At 41.0% G+C, this 16,890-nt stretch overlaps 1 protein-coding gene across 5 annotated transcripts in view; it reads left to right on the top strand.

Moving 5' to 3' along the window:
- Nucleotides 1-16,890, top strand: part of PKNOX2 (PBX/knotted 1 homeobox 2) — a 346,894-nt gene that overhangs the window by 197,872 nt on the left and 132,132 nt on the right. For all 5 annotated transcript variants that reach the window (XM_078147126.1, XM_078147127.1, XM_078147125.1 and 2 more), the window contains one exon: nt 6,194-6,301. The gene's annotated coding sequence lies outside the window, so the exon portion shown is untranslated. The remainder of the gene's footprint in view (nt 1-6,193; nt 6,302-16,890) is intronic.

The raw sequence follows: 16,890 nt of genomic DNA, 5'->3' as shown, positions 1-16,890 counted from the left end.
CCAGAAAAACAGCAGAGGTGCTTATGTACATAGTCTATCCTTCTCCAAATACATGTTGTTATTATTGTTATCATTGAAAGACAATGTAGTATGGTGGTTTGAATGCTGAACTTGGAATCTGGAATACCTGGGCTCAAATTCTATTTCTGACACTTAACTAGCTGTGTCACCAAGAGCTTGTATACTCACCTCTCTGGGCCACTATAAGTTAAAAATGGATGAAATCACAAATGTTTGACTTGTTATTAATGATGTTACCAAAAAAAACTCATAATTCTATAGCTATTTGTAAAGTCTTTTCCTCATAGTAACCTGTCATCCATGGAATATAGTAAGTAGTAGAAGTATTATCATCTCTCTCTCTCTCTCTCTCTCTCTCTCTCTCTCTCTCTCACACACACACACACACACACACACACACACACACACACCCACACACACACCCCTCTGACATCTGTCCCCTTCTCTACTCTCACACCACCACCACCCTAGTTCAGACCCTCATCATCCCCTACTGTTCTCTCAACCTTCTAATTGTTTTTTTTCTTGCCTTTAGTCACTCCTTTCTTCAATTCATCTTCAATTCAGATCTCAAATTGATACTTCTTCTCATGGGTCTGACACAGATGGAGGAAGAGTTGTTAGACAACAAACAGTTCTCTTGAAAAAGAGTCACTATAGTGTAAGCTACCTGAGTGCCTGCACAGTTTTTCATTTTTGTCTTTGTGTTTCCCAGTGTCTTAGAAATACCCTGCATAGTCTATAAAGAGCCAAGCTTCAATTCAAACAGACCTGGGTTTAAGTTTTACCTCTGACACCTCTGTTATTCTCCTCAGGAAACACCAATACCTCCCTATTGCCTCTAGAATGAAATACAAGCTCTATTCCTTCAAGCTGTTTACAGTCTCGCCCATCCTATCTTTCCAGACATTGCATACTGCTTTCTTTCATGCACCTGACATTGGCCTGCTTCCTGTTCCACCTACTTATATGATCTTCCATCCCCCATCTCTGTGTCTTCTCACAGGACCGTCCCCGTACCCTGAATGCACTCCCTTGTCACCTCCCTCTTGTAGGATTCCTAGTTTCCTTCAAGTTTAATTTCAAGAGCTAACCCCTACAGGAAGCCTAAACTGAACTCACTCTTTACTTACACCTTTTACCCCAAAATTATTTTGTATCTACGTTGTATTTAGTTTTCTATGAGTATATGATTTTCACCATTAGAACATAAGCTTCTTTGAGAGTACCGATTGTTTTGTTTTGATCTCTGTGTATCAAGAACCCGGCACATTTGTTGTTGTTCAGTCTGACTCTTTGTGACCCCATGAACCACAGCACACCAGGCTCTTCTATCTTCCACTGTCTCTCGAAGTCTGTTTATGTTTGTTGTTTCCGTGACACCATCTATCTGTCTCATCCTTTGCCATCCCCTCCTCCTTTTGTCTTTAACCTTTCCCACCATCAGGGTCTTTTCCAATGAGTCCCGTCTTCTCATTATATGGCCAAAGTATTTAAGCTTCAGCTTTAGTATTTGACCTTCCAGTGAATGGTCTGAATTCATTTCTTTAGCTATTGACTGGTTTGATCTCCTTGTTGCCCAAGTGACTCTCAAAAGTCTTCTCCAGTGCCACCATTCAGCTTTCCTTAAAGTCCAACTCTCATAGCCAAGTATTGCTACTGCCTGGCACATAATAGGTGCTTAATAAATGCTTGTTGAGTGAATGATGAATGACTTCTCCTTATGCAGGGGAGGAAACCGAGGCTGAGTTAAATAAATTGCCCTTCCACTTCTCCCTTTTGCACAGAACCTCAGGCTGCATGCTATCCTTTTGAGGCTGTTTATGATGTTCGTTGCAATCTGAATTCACCTCTATAACAAATATTGGGGGCAAGGGTGTATCTCCCAGGCAGGAGCCTTGTGTCTGCTTTTCCACTGAGCGCTTCGGGCTCTCTCCTCATGTGGTCCTCCCTTCTTGTCAGCATATGACTCCTTTACTCTGTTGCTGGAAGAGCTTAGTTCGAGGGTAGCAAAGGGGGAGGGCAGGCTGCTGTTCTGGCTTTTTGTTTCAACCCTTCTTTGTGTGAATGGGAATTCATTAACAAGTCTGCCTCTTCTCTCCCAGTTTATCCCAACCAAGCTATGCCCTGCTTTCCTCTCCTTTCCTCCATGGGAATCTGGCCTCCCTCGTGATCCCCAATGCCCTCCTTTCCCCACCCAGAAAACCAAGCTCTGACTCTGGAGGGGAGTGGGAAGTGGGTGGGGAAAAGTCTTGTTCAGGCAAATTTCTAAATTTACATTTGCCTGCTATCTGTGCTGATATTTAGCTCTTCCTGTTGTCAGTCACTAGTTAATTACATTCTTTACTGAGGTGCAAATGTGTTTTTACAGGAAGCTAAGATAGTGTTAACTAGAAAGGAGCTATTCAGTTAAAGATGCTTTTATTCCCAGTGCTAGGTTGGGGCTGAGGCAGTGGGGCTTCTTGATGGAGGAGTGGGTGAGGATGCCAGTGGGAGGGACTCTTCTGCTAAAGCCCTCAAAAGCTGAGCAATTCAAATTCAATTCAAACTTTCATTGGTCCTCCAATAGCTCCAGCCAGCAATTAGGGTGAACAGAACACTGGAGGATGGTCTACAAAGCGCAGAAGAAGCATTTAGTATGAGTTCTATCTGGTTTTTATTTCTATCTCTAGCTCTTAGCACAGTGCTTGGCACATACAGAGCACTCAATACAGTTTTATCTATCTATTCATTAAATTAATTATAACTCACATTTATTTAGCAATTTAAGATTTGTGCTTTCCTCATGAAACCCTATGAGAAAGCACCATTTCGCAAATGAGGAAACTGATCCTCAATGACTTGACCATGATCGTACAATTAATAGATATGGGAGGTGGGACTGGAACCCAAGATTCCTAATTGTAAATCTCAGGTGCTTTACACTATGTTACACTGGCTGAAATAAATGAGCATTTATTAAGCACCAGCTGTGTGTGAAACATCATCCAGGGTTAAAGAAACAAAAAATTAGAGCCTTTCGGGGTCTAGTGGATGAAAAAAGGCATACACACACCTATTATAATCAATCAGCATTCATTAAATGCCTACTAGATGCTGGGATAATCTCAAGTAGGATGACACAATGCCATAAGAGAGGCCTAGAACATTGTGTATTCAGAGAATAAAAGCTCTGTGTCTCTAACCTCTTTCACCAGTCTCTAAACCCCTCTAAGACTTGCCTTCTAGTTGGGCAGCTAGGTGGTGCAGTGGATAGAGCGCCGGCCCTGAAGTCAGGAGTACATGAGTTCAAATCTGGCCTCAGACCAACCACTTGACAGGTACTAGCTGTGTGACCCTGGGCAAGTCACTTAACCCCAATTGCCTTTAAAAAAAGAAAGAAAAAAGAAGAAAGAAAGAAAGAAAGAAAGAAAGAAAGAAAGAAAGAAAGAAAGAAAGAAATATATTATTAAAGCCATCTATAGTCATATGAAAAAACACTCTAAATCGTTATTGATTAGAGAAATGCAAATCAAAACAACTCTGAGGTACCACATCACACCTATCAGATTGGCCAACATGACAAAACGGAAAATGATAAATGTGGGAAAATTAGAACACTAATACATTGTTGGTGGAGTTGTGAAATGATCCAGCCATTTTGGAGAACACTTTGGAACTATGCCCAAGGGGCTACAAAAATGTGCATACCCTTTGATCCAGCAATAGCACTTCTAGGGCTATATCCCAAAGAGATCAAACAAATGGGAAAAGGACACACATGTACAAAAATATTCATGGCAGCTGTTTTTGTGGTGGCAAAGAATTGGAAATTGAGAGGATGCCCATCCATTGGGGAATGGCTGAGTAAGTTGTGGTATATGAATGTAATGGAATACTATTGTGCTATAAGAAATGATAAACAGGCTGGACTTCAGAAAAACCTAGAAAGACTTACATGGTCTGATGCTGAGTGAAGTGAGCAGAACCAAGAGGCCTTTGTACACAATAACAGCCACGTTATGCAATGACTAAGATTGTTAAACTGAACCCTTCTCAGCATTATGAGGATCTAAGGCATCTCCAGAGGCCTCAGGATGGAAAATGCTGTCCACATCCAAAGAAAGAACTATGGAAGTCCAATTGCTATCACTTATTTTTACCTTCTGTTGAGTTTTGTTTCATCTTTCTGATGGTTCCTCCTATTGGTTTTAATTTTTACTTACAACTTCACTAATGTGAAAATATGTTTAATGGGTATGTAAATGTAAAGCCTATATCAGATTGTGCGCCATCTTGGGGAGGGTGAGGGGGAGGAAGGGGGAGAAATTTTCAACTCAAAAGCGTATGGAAGTGACTGTTGATAAATCAAAATAAATTAATAAAATTAAAAAAAAAAGACTTGCCTTCTAGGGTCTCCCTGCCTTCCCATCAAAAAATGCTCTCACAATACAATCTGAAAGTCTTTGCTTTATTCATCGGGCTGGACCAGGGACTCTCTGCCTTGCTGTGGCCCCTCTTCCTACCACCAACCCAGTTCTGCATCCCCTCTTCCTCCAAAGCTGCTACAGTCCTTTCCAGGTTATTCCTCTAACCCTCACCGCTACTCCACGATTATCTCCTCAGTCTTGGATTTAGCCCTGGTCTTCAGGACTGGCTATTCACTATCTTCATTTTGGTCAGGATTTCTATTGCTCTTTGCCCTCCCATAAGTCTTCCCTCTTTATACTTGCCTCAAGATTAGAAAGTGAGCATCTAATATATCCTTCATCCCACTATATCTGGCCAGTTCTCAGGATTCCACAGACTAATTCCTTGACCATCAGGCAACACTGGAGATTTGGTATCTCTTCTCCTAGTCTCTCTTCTTCCTCTCCCTACCATCACTTGTGCATTTAATGGATGATCAAATCAGTATAACCTTTGTAATTGTGAAGGGTGTGACCAGCTGTTGCCATATATCTCCACTTGAGTCCTTATGATCCTGAACTGTAGGCTGCCTCAGCAGAAGCTCCCTGCGTGGGACATTACTCCCTCATACCCATTCTGGTCAGCTCCATCTTTTTCCTGTTCCTATCCAACTCTATCCTACCTTTCCAGTGTGCTATATGGAACCCATTCTATTATTAACAAACTTCCTTTCATATTAGATCTGTGTCCTCCAAGAAATTACTTAATAAATATTTTGTATTTAATTTCCTCTGCACATGTTTTTTCCTCCAATCGAATGTTAGCTTCTTGAGGGCCAGAGACTGTTTTGTTTTGGGGCACTGTAGCCCAGTGCCAGGGACACAGTAAGTGCTTAATATGTGTTGAATTAAGTTGACTGATAACTTGGAGTATTCTTATCGCTCATTTGTATTTTGCTAGGGATATAAATCTTTTAACATAAAGAAATTAATTTTCTGCTGAGCATTCAGGCAATGGCAGAGGTATTGGGTCTGGGGGGGGAGGGGGTTGAAAAGGAAAGACATTAGTGGCTTTCCTAGTGATCCTAAAATCCCAGGTCTGGTTGGGGTTGCACGTGTGTCTGGGGGTCTAGAAATCAAACAGACAATAATAGGGTGTCAAGAGCTCAAAAAAAGTAGAGATCAATGTTCTAGGCATTCAGACTTCCTTAGACAGACACAGTGACCCAGCTCAGTGTGCCAAAGGTTTGAGACATTCGTAATTAATCCCATTCTACAAAGGTAGATCTAGGTCAAGGGTTTTAAAGCTTTTCGATTTTCAAGTATATGGTAGGCAGATATGGTATTGCAAAAAGTCCACTGGATTTGGAGGCAGCCGACCTGCTATGTTCCTATTACTGTCACTTGTACAATGTTGGATTAGTTATTTAACTTTTGTGGGACTCAGTTGTAAAATGAAAGGATGGAACTGCAGGTAAAGGATGTTGCCAAGCTTTGATACTCAGTGGCTGTGTGAGTAGAGGCAAGTCACTTAATGTCCCTGAATCTCAGTTTTCTTACCTATCAAATGGGCACAATAATATTTCTATGAGGAAAACATTTTGTAAAACCTAAAACACCATAGGAATGTTAGTTATTGTGATTTTTTTTTTTAATTTTAATTAACACCTTCGGGGATGTTGATGAGCAGCACTAGGATGATAGAGGGTATCACTCCTGGGGAATGAGCCCTGTTTATTTCCCGTCTCCGTTTCTTTGGCCATTAATTGTTATTTCCTTTGCAGGCATTTTGGCTTTGGTGGAAAAAAAGGATTTCCAGCTCAGCTGGAAGTAAGGAGAGGAGTAACACTCCTGTGGACAGTCCCAGAGGCAGCCTGGGAGCACCACAAGCAGTAAGTAATGTCTTCGTGTCTTTTAACCCAAAGTGCACAGCTCGCAACACCTCCCTTTCCCAGCCCCCCCAGTCCTTCCCCACCTCCCGCTTACAGGGCCCTCTGCAAGAATATTTTGCTAAAGGGGCCTGAGACATAGTTATGGACCAGACCAAAATGTAGTTAATCAGGAGGAGGATTTTCCATCTTGAATGAGGGCGATGTTTTCAAATGCTCAAGGGTAGTTAAAGCTTTGGCTCCAGCCCACAGTGATGCTGTCTTCTGCAAGTAGTATTTATTGGCCACACAACACACTTGAACCTAGTCAGTACTTTAAAATGTTCATTGACTTGAATGACTTAGAAGTTCGGTGAGTCACAAGTGTGGTCAATCAGTCAACAGTCAGCAAGCATTTATTAAGTAACTGCTATGTGGTAGACAGTGTGCTAATGATGGGGAATTCTAAGAAGGACAAAAGATGTTTATGCTCTGCAGAAGCTTACAGTTGAATGGAAGAGACAATATCCAAGCAACTATATACAAACAAGACACATTCAGGATAAATTGAAGATAATACACAGAAGGAAGTCAGTAGCATTAAGAAGGATTGAGAAAGGCTTCTTTCATAAGGTAAGATCTTAGTTAAGGGTGGAAGGAAGCCAGGGAAGCTAGCAGCTAGAGAGAAAGGTAGAGAGTCTGAGGCATCAGGGACAAGTGACAATGCCTAGAATCTAGAGATAGAGGGGCAGCTAGGTGGTGAAGTGGATAGAACACCGGCCCCGAAGTCAGGAGGACCTGAGTTCAAATTTGGCCTCAGACCAAACACTTGACACTTACTAGCTGTGTGACCCTGGGCAAGTCACTTAACCCCAATTGCCTTAAAAAAAAAAAGAATCCAGAGATAGAGTGTCTAGTGTAAGTGGCAAGGAGTTTGATGTCCCTGGATCACAGAGTCCATAGGGGATGTAAAGTATAAGAAGATTGGAAAGAGGGGAGAGATTTAGGTGATAGAGGGCTTTAAAAACCAAATAGAGGATTTTGTATTTGATTTTGGAGGCAATGAGTAGCCACTCGCATTTATTATGTGTGTGTATGAGGGTAGGGGAGAGGCTGGAATGGTCAGATTTGTGTTTTAGGAATATTAATGTGACACCTGAATGGAGCCTAGACCGGAGTGATGAGAGAATTGAGGCACGGAGCCCAACCAGGAAGCCATTGAAATAGTTCAGAGGTGAGGTGATAAAGACCTACAACAGGGTGATAGCAATGTTAAAGGAAAGAAGGGGGTGTGGATAAGAGATGTTAAGGAGATAGGTTGTAAGCTTCTTGAGGGCAGGAACTTTTTTTGCCTCTTTTTGTATCCTCAGTGCTTAGCATGATTCCTGGCACATAGTAGGTGCTCAATAAATGTTGGTTGATTGATAAAAATGATAAAACTCTGAACTTACTTGTATGAGAGATGACAGTTAAGAGTCTACGATGATACCCAGAAAGGGCCACTAAAAAAAATCATCGCACTTAAAATCATGACTCGAACTTGAATTCTAACACTGACCCCAATGGATGATGTGATCACAGGCAAATCAAAGCTTCTTTGGGGTTTGACTTCCTTAAGTATAAAATGGTGGTAGTGGGTAGCAGCAGCAGCAGCCACAGCAGCAGCACCTAGCATTTACATAGTCCCTTAACACTAGCAGAGTACTTTGTTATCTCACTTGGTCTTCACAAAAAACCCTTGTCACAGGTACTGCTGTATTAGCTGCATTTTACAAGTGAGGAAACAGGCAGAGAGCAGTTAAGTGACTAGAGTCAAGACCTAGTATGTGTTAGGGTCAGGATCTGAATTTAGGTCTTTCTGACCTAACTTTACCTGTTGTACCACCCAATGAATAATAGAACAATTGAACCACTTTATCAAACATGAGGATCAAATAATATAAGTCATGTAAAACACTTCATAAAGGGAAGCTACTTGCTATCTGTGACATGTTTTTGATTGAAGTCACCAGAACTGGCTTTATCATTTATTAGCTGGCTGACCTTAAGTGTGTTCCTTCATCTCTCTGGGCTCCTATTTCTTCACTTATAAAATGGGAATAATTTTTCATTACTAAGCACCATCTACATTTAGTGGATTGTTCTAAAAGGGCTGGGAGACGATAAAATGATAAATAAGGAATCATCCCCGACTTTAAACATCTTAAATCCTATTTGGTTCTTGTATCTTCTATCTCTCAGAGTTGTGAAATTCAAATGACATAGTGTATGTTAAGTATTTTGTAACCAAAATACCCTATATATGTAAGCTATTGTCATCACATGCTACCTTGTATTGCTAGTTATCAGTTTTTAAGTCTATATCTTTTAAAATAAATTTTATTAATATCTTTTTTTTTTACATCACTACAATTTCTACCAGTATGCTTCCCCCTTCCCTTTCTTAGAAAGCCATCCCATCTAACTGATTATGTATGTGTATGTATTTATTCATTTATTCTAAAGAAAATAGGAAAGGGGAAGACAACTAGCAAAACTGGTCAATACATTGAAAAAGTCTGAAAATATATGCAATGTTCCATTCTTATGGGCCTCTCATTTCTACGATGGAGTGAGAGTTGGTGTATGTACTATTTTCTTACATTGCTTCTTTGGACCCAAGCTTCTTTGTAATTTTACAATATTTATTTTTGATAGTTTTGTGGTGGTTCTCTCTAATTACATTGTTGTAGTCATTGTGTATATCATTATCATTTTCTTGGTTCTACTTATTCACTCTTCATCTAATTATGTAAAGCTTTCCATGCTTCTTTGTATTCATCGTGTACATCGTTTCTTAAAGCAGACGTGTCAAACATGTGGCTTGTTTGCATTGCATTGAAGCTCACAACACTTCTGAGTATGGCCTGACCTAGATTAAAATGTAGGCAGGAAATATTTAACAAAATAAATAAAAATACAATAAGACATAGGTAATGTTAATGTGTTGTTTTCTAAGTGAGTATATAGCAATCTGGTTTAGCAGTCCTGTTCCTATGTGAGTTTGACACCACTGCCTTCTAGCATAATACTCTTCTACTATATTCATGTGCCATAATTTGTTTAGCCATTTCCCAACTGATGGGCTCTGCTTTGTTTCCAAGTCTTTGCTACCACAAAAAAGTGTTGCTATAAATATTTTGGTGTATATGAAGAGTTTCTTTTTATTAATGATCTCCTTGGGGTATAAGCCTAGTAGTGGAATATCTGAGTCAAGGGGTATGGACGTTTTAGTAATTTTATTTTTATAATGCCAATTTACTTTTCAAAGTCGTTGTTCTGATTCACAGCTTCACTATAATCCATTCGTGTTCCTATCTTTCTACAGTGCCTTCTACATTGACCATTCCTATTGCTAATAACGATTTTATTCTTTTTTTCTTTCTCTAAAATTAGCTGTCTCCAAACTTTTTTGGTCAGGTATACATAATTAATGAAAAGTTTTCGAGTATGCTAAATTGCATACCTCTATGGAGAGGTAGTGTTGCATGGTGGATAGACAGCTGGATTTGAATTCTGGAAGACCTGTGTTCAAATCCTGCCTCTGATACAAGCAGCATGTGTGTGACCTTGGGAATGTCACTTAACCTCAAAGTTCCAGAGGTGTCAGACTCATCAAGGCAAGAGACACTCCTAAGTGTGGCAGGACCAGATTCAAATGCAATTGGAAGCTATTTAACAAAATAAATTAAAGTACTATAAAACATAGATAATATTACATTTTAAATTAAGTCAATATGCTGCTTGTAGGAGTCCTTATTTATGGATTAGTGTCTCCTATTTCTTTTTAAATTTGACACAACTGCTCTAAGCAACTTTCTTGACTAAAAGTTGCAGTGAAGTCATTGATCTGTATTAGTAGAGTGAGTTTTCTCCATCAGTGAAGTCTCAGGTCCTGGCCCTGGTCCTACACATATGCTAGAGCTTGACCCACTCTGTCCTATGGGGAACGAGATGGAGGCAGTAGAGCTCTCCCAGTCACAGCTACACAGTCTGCATCTCTAAGAGCTGTCTTCGGGTCAAGGAAGGTCAGAGAGTGAACATAGTGGGGATGGCACAGGTAGATTGCCCCAATGGCACCTGTGCATTGGCTGTTATGGGTAGGAATTAGGTTATAACTGCCTTGATGGGATGACAGCTGCTATAGACTTCGAACAGTGGAGGCACGGGACAGAATAGGGAAGTATTCAGCCATAATGGATGAAGGGTAGTTATGGTTGTGTTGTGAGCAACCTCCTTCGTTAGCTGTTGTGGATAGCATGAGATCACATACTGTAGGCAAGTGAGGGCCTCCACTTTGGAAGCTACTGAACAAGGTGTTCAAAGGTAGAAACTGTGTCTTCGGTTTCTTCTATGTCCCTATTGTTTTTCAGAATACCTATGTAGATGCTTTGCTAAGTTTTTGCAGATTATATTGATGGTGGTGATGATCATGATCATGATAGCTGCACAGAAGGCATTGCTACACCCAGAGACCCAATTAGCAAACAGACCTGGGACCGAGACAGTGAGATTGGCTCTCCCCTTCTCCATTCTACTCCCTTACCATGAACTTTTAAGAAGTATTTCCAGAATCTCCTCATCATTTCCTCTTGTGATCCTATATACACCCAACCACCATTTCGGATCCTTGCCACATTGTTCTCAAAGGCCCTGTCTGGTTTCCCTGGAGGGAGAGATCAGAGGTCTGCGTTGTGGAACAGCCAGGAAAGAGATATCCCTGAGCTAGTCTCCAGTTTCAAGGGCAACTCTATGTCCCCAGGCAATAAAAAGACAAGGAGCTACGTTAACACAGTCATGAACCCAGCTATGGGCCCAAAGGTCCTCATGTGTAGGACTTGAAGGATTTGGGCAAACAATAACACCCATTTTTGTTTTCTTCTCAGGAAACTTTGTGTTTGGGCCAGGAATTAAAAGAGAGGACATTGTGAGATGTATGAGGGAAAGAAGATACTGTTTTGTGTTTGGGGTTTCCTGAGCTGAGGGCTGTGAGGTGAGCTGTGAGCTGATGTTTGTGGCCAGAGAAGGCATGAAGTTTGGGAAATATTATCTGGTCCCCAGCTTTTTTTTCCATCTATTCTGACAATTTCCCTTGGAGATTCATACATAAGAATTTGAGTACTAGAAGGGCCCTTCAAAATCCAACCATCTCATTTTACAAATGAGAAAACCAAGGCTCAGAGATAGGAAGTTTTCTGCCCAAGATCACACAACTAGTTAAGCCTAGTGCTCCTACCCATTATATCAGACTCCGTTGTTCAGGTCTTTGTGTACCATCAAATTTGAGGGAGTAGGTGGAGATTAATATCAATAGTTCACATTTATGTGGCACTTGAAGATTTACAAAGCAGTTTCCTCACAACAACCTTGTCAGGCAGGTAGTACAAATATAATCTCCATTTTATGTCATTCAGGGTTAAGTAACTTGCCCAGAATCACGCAGCTTAAAGTGTCAGAACCAGAAATCGAGACGTTTTTCTCCTGGTTCTAAGTCCAAGCTCTTTCCCTTATACCACATTTGTGAGCAAATGTGGTAAACTGGTGTAATGGGCTGTAATGGTGACTGAGCAGCACAGGAGGCAGAAAGAAGGTACAGAAGATTGGGACCTTAAAGAAATTGTACCAGGAAATGTGCCTACCTCCCACAGAGTTTTCTGGGTTTTGAAGAAAACTGAGATGCTTTCAGAGCCTAGGACACAGCCCTAATTCTCCTCTGAGAAGAGACCTTAGACATTTCAATACTGATCCATGTCCCAACAGCATCTCTCTAAGCAGCCAATATCAGCCCCCCCATCCAGTGGTCCATGGTTCCATTTGTCCATTATGTGTCAGTACAGTCTGTTCTGTGGACTCTACAGTTGACATTGTGCCTTTGATGGGCACAATTGGCAAAGGGGGGGGGGGGTTTGCTGCTAATGCTGGGAAGTGTGTATGTGGCAATCAGAGAAGCCACCAGCTGTCTTGCTTACATTCTCAGCGCTCTCGCTCTCTTTTTTTAAAAAAACGTTTTGCTTACATAATCCACCCCCTTTTTATTTTCTAATTCTCTCCTTGTGAAGCTGGCACCGAAGAGGAAGGGCTGGGGTGGAGGGGGTAGCAATTACACATCAGTTTGGGGAGCATTTACATTTTGCAATTACGATTTAAAAATAAGCCTTGTTAATGATCTCCTCATGGAAGCAACAAAACCCCAGCACAACTCTCTAGTGTCTGCACACCCAGGGGCAGGGGGGCGGGGGGAGAAGCACAGTGTGCAGGCAGGAAGAGCACATGAACAACTGCCCTGAGCCCGAGAGCAAGTGGGCTGCTTAGGTAGTTTCAGAGGTGGCATACCCAGGATGGGAATGGAGATGAAGACCACCCAGGATGACCTTTCCCTAGCATTATCTGTGTATAAGCCAAATTTCCCCTATTAAACTGTAAACTCTAGGAGGGCAAGTACCATTTCTTCTCCAAAACTCCCATCTCTCTTGATGTCTACCACCATGCTCCGCATACAAGAGGTGCTTAATAAGTGTTTGTTGCTTTGTTTTGGAAAAACAACACAAACCTAGAGTTTCATCCACTTAGCATCTCTGCTGGAGTCCTAACTCCGTTTCTGTACCAATTCAGGAGGTCCAACTCTACCTTATGCTTCTCCCAGATCCCCTCCAACAAAGTCTCTACACATATACCTTGGGAAGGCAGATGGGGGGGGCGGCAAGAAGAAGTATTGCGCAGAGTTGAGAAGGATGAGTACTCTTACCATTGAGATCCTCTGGGGTAGGGTTTCCTGAACCATCTTTCCTTTGTCAGAATTAAGTCATAGTGCAATCCCTCTCCCCACCCTGGGTTTCCAAACTCTGGAACTGATCAGGGTTGGGGGAGTGAGCTGCCTTGGGTGCATCTCAGCTCTAGGAAAGGCCCTCCTTTTCTGTCAATCAAATAACATTTTTGGAACACATGGAAGGAATATTAGAGACCCATCTAGTCTAAACTCTTTTTTAGACAGCAGTAAATTCGGGTTCAGAGAAGTATAATGGGCTTGCCCAAAGTCACTTGTAATTATTAGCGGCAGAACCAAGACAAGAATCCTGGTCTCCTCGCTCCAAGATGGGAGCTCTTTCTGCTACCACATACTGCTTAGTGAGTCCTGCCTATTTTGTGTCCAGTAATGAACTAGGTACAGAGACAGGTAAGAAATATAAAAAATGGTCTTAGCCCTCAGGAAGCTTATACTTTAGGAGGAAACAAGGCAAAATCCTTGCAGCCTGGTGCTATATCTTATTCCTCTTTTTATCCTCATGGACTATACAATATTTTCATGTGACAAATGATCAATATATTTTTATTTTAGGTACTGAAATTTACCTGTAATATCAATAATATTGCAAGATAGCATATAATCAATGCCAAACGAGTGGTGATCAGCTAATCAATAAACATTTATTAAATACCTACTCTATGTAAGGCATTGGTATAGGCTAGTTCAGAGCAAAATGAAATTATTATGGGTTGGAAGGTTTGCCACACTGAGGAGGTGGGTTTTGTAGAATTTAAGTAGTGGCAGAATCAGCATTTAAGGTGGGGGAAAATGTTATCGGCAAAGGTGAGGAAGTAGGAATATGGAACATATCTCTGAGGGACAAAAGGGAGACTAGTATGACTAGAATGACTGATTTACTTAGGAGAATGGAGGAAGATAGGATTGGACTAGATCCTACCGAGCCTTGAATGCTTGCGTGGTTAAGAAGTTCAGACTTTATCCATAGGCACAAGGATCCCAAGTGCATAGTTGAGTCCATGGGCCAAAAACAGCATACCACAAATCTCCATCTCTGTGTTATGGAGCCTTTTCTGAGCTGGATTAAGCTGATCAGTTTTGGGAAGAGTAACAACTAATCTGGTTAGTGAGAGGAGGGCTGCCTTAAGGTGTTTTCTTCCAATGTTCCTGCTCATCACCTTGAAGGCTGAGGTGCTTGAGCAGAACTGCCCCATCTCCCCTCTGCCTTGCCTCTGGGCTTACCTTAACTCTCTCTATGATCTGCTTTTACCCTGCCACCACTTGAACTGGCCCACCATCAGTTAGAGCTAAGTTCTGTCCCAGACCAGACCAAGAGAGATCAGTAAGTCGGTCAGTAAATAAATGCTTATTAAACACCTACCATGTGCCAGGCAGTCCCTGCTCTGGAGGAGTTCATAGTCTAGTAGAGCATGGTGAGAGGGGAACCATCACTCAACTGAGCCTGGCGATTTTGGCTAGAGCATTTTGGCTTCTAATCAACCTGGTCCTGAGATTTAGGGCTCCCAATAGGCTGCATTAGGATCAGGTTATAAAGTTCTTTATTGCCCTTTGGGAAGGAACTAGGTTCTCAGCTACCACTCCTTGCTTCCAATTTCTGCTGGTCACTTCTTTTTTTCTTAGGCAGTGTGATAAAATTGGGGAGTAAGGTAGAGTGAGGGGATAATCTTAGCCTTTCTGTTTTGGCCAGTGGTTTTTCTCTGCCACTGCTGAAGGCCCAAATAGGGGTTCTTGCCTTAGGAATACTGGCCTAGTGGCTTCTTTGTTTTCTGTTTCTCCTCTGCAATAGTAAGGCACAGAAACATTATGCTCGGCTATTCAGAATACAAGAAACTACCATAGTATGAGGAATATTGGGCTGGACATTGTAAGGATTCATCCTCATTACCGAATCTTGCCTATTCCTGGCCTAAGTCCCTCCAAAATCTGGTTTCTCTACCTAGTCGTGACCTGCCTTCTGCCTATGTTAGAGTCGTTTCCTTTTTCTTACCTGGATATTGAAGATGCAAACTCTAGTTTCACGAAGTCTTATTCTTTGACTCAGGCTGCTCTGTGCTCCAGTAAGCATCTGATAACCCAAATAGTAGTTTTTTTCTGATCATCTACTTACAAAATTCTCCATGAACCAGCTTTTGCTAGGTTTCACTTGAGCCTCTTTTAATCTTGGCCTCTTTTGAGGCCAAAAAAGTCCTGATCTCAACTTTGATTCTATTCATCCCAATCCTTTTCTTTTCTCTGCTACTACCTGGCTATATGATTCTAAACAATAATAAGAATAGTAGTAATGGGTGCTTTTTTTTTATTCTGAAATTAACAAACAACAAAATAAAAAGAGCACTTCTAGATATAGAGTAGAATAGAAAAAGAGGATTTTACATAAAACTGTGACTCAATACATACAGTTTACTTTTTGTTTTAAGTATATAATATATTCAATATTTAACTTTCAAAGCTGTCCTACTTGTCTCAGTTTCCTTCTGGCTTTTTATTTTCCTCTGAGCATTTAAAAATTTTTTAATGATCTTCTTTTCTTAATTTCATTTTGTCAATCCTATCGCTAATTCCCCTTCCTTTCTACCTTGCCCCTTATTGAGAAAACGGGGGGGGGGAGGGAAGCCTTGGTAATAAATACACCAAAAGAAATTTCCACATGAGCCATGTTTGATAATGTATGTCTATTTTTACTTCTGACGCCATTATTTGTCTGGGAAGAGGTAGGTAGTATGCTTGATCACTGGTCTTCTAGAAATAGTAATTGGTTATTGCATTGATAAAAGTTCTTGAATTAATTTTTTTTCTTTACAATTTTGTTATCATATGGATTATTCTCCTGGTTCTTTTCACTTCACTCTGCAAAGTCTTCACAGAATTTCAGAACTATTAGAAACTTTGGGGATGATATATTCTACCTTCGTTTTATGTGAGAAAATTAAGACCCAAAGAGATTGGGACTTGTCACTTATAGTATAGTAGAAACGATTTTCTGTCCAGAAAACACAAAACAAAAGTATAGAGACAAATAGAAAGGACTGAGGTAAGAGTCAAGGTCCTGGGGCAGCTAGGTGGCGCAGTGGATAGAGCATTGACCCTGAAGTCAGGAGGACCTGAGTTCAAATCCAGCCTCAGACCAAACACTTAACACTTACTAGCTGTGTGGTCCTGGGCAAGTCACTTAACCCCGATTTCCTAAAAAAAAAAAAATGAAAAAAAGAGTCAAGGTCTCCCCCTCATACCATTGCTTTGTGTAGGATCTTAGTCAAATAAATACATACATATGATACAAAAGTGCTGCTATCGATATTTTTGTACATATGGGTCCTTTTCCTCTTTCTTTGCTCTCTATGATACATAGGCCTTGTAAGTGTTATTGGGGCAAAGGGTAGCATGGTGCTTTGTATAATAGCAGAAGCTTAATCAATTTTTATTGAATTAGATTCTATCGAAAATTGTCGGTTTTCTGTCCCTACCACGTATTAGATGCCATCTCTACTCAGTGTCCTTGCTTGTACCCATTTCCTAAGACTCAAAGGCACTACCTAAGCATCCTTTAAATCCTGATGCTAATGTAACCTCTTCCAGGTAGCCTTCCTTGATTCTTCTGGTTATTAATAAGCCTTCCCTGTACTTTAGGTAGCATTTAGTTTCATACCTCTCTCTTGAACTCTCATGTAATTCTGTGTATTACACCTATCTGTGTTTGGTATTTTAACACCTGAGTTCAAATCTGTCCTTAGACATTACTAGCTGTGTGATGCTGGGCAAGTCACTTAACCCTGTTTGCTTCAGTTCCTCA

Source organism: Phascolarctos cinereus, unplaced genomic scaffold (assembly GCF_003287225.1).
Source record: "Phascolarctos cinereus isolate Bilbo 61053 unplaced genomic scaffold, phaCin_HiC Scaffold_726;HRSCAF=1367, whole genome shotgun sequence".
Classification (NCBI taxonomy): Eukaryota; Metazoa; Chordata; class Mammalia; order Diprotodontia; family Phascolarctidae; genus Phascolarctos; species Phascolarctos cinereus.
The sequence above is the reverse complement of the archived record's forward strand: the minus strand, read 5'-3'. Positions and strand labels throughout refer to the sequence as shown.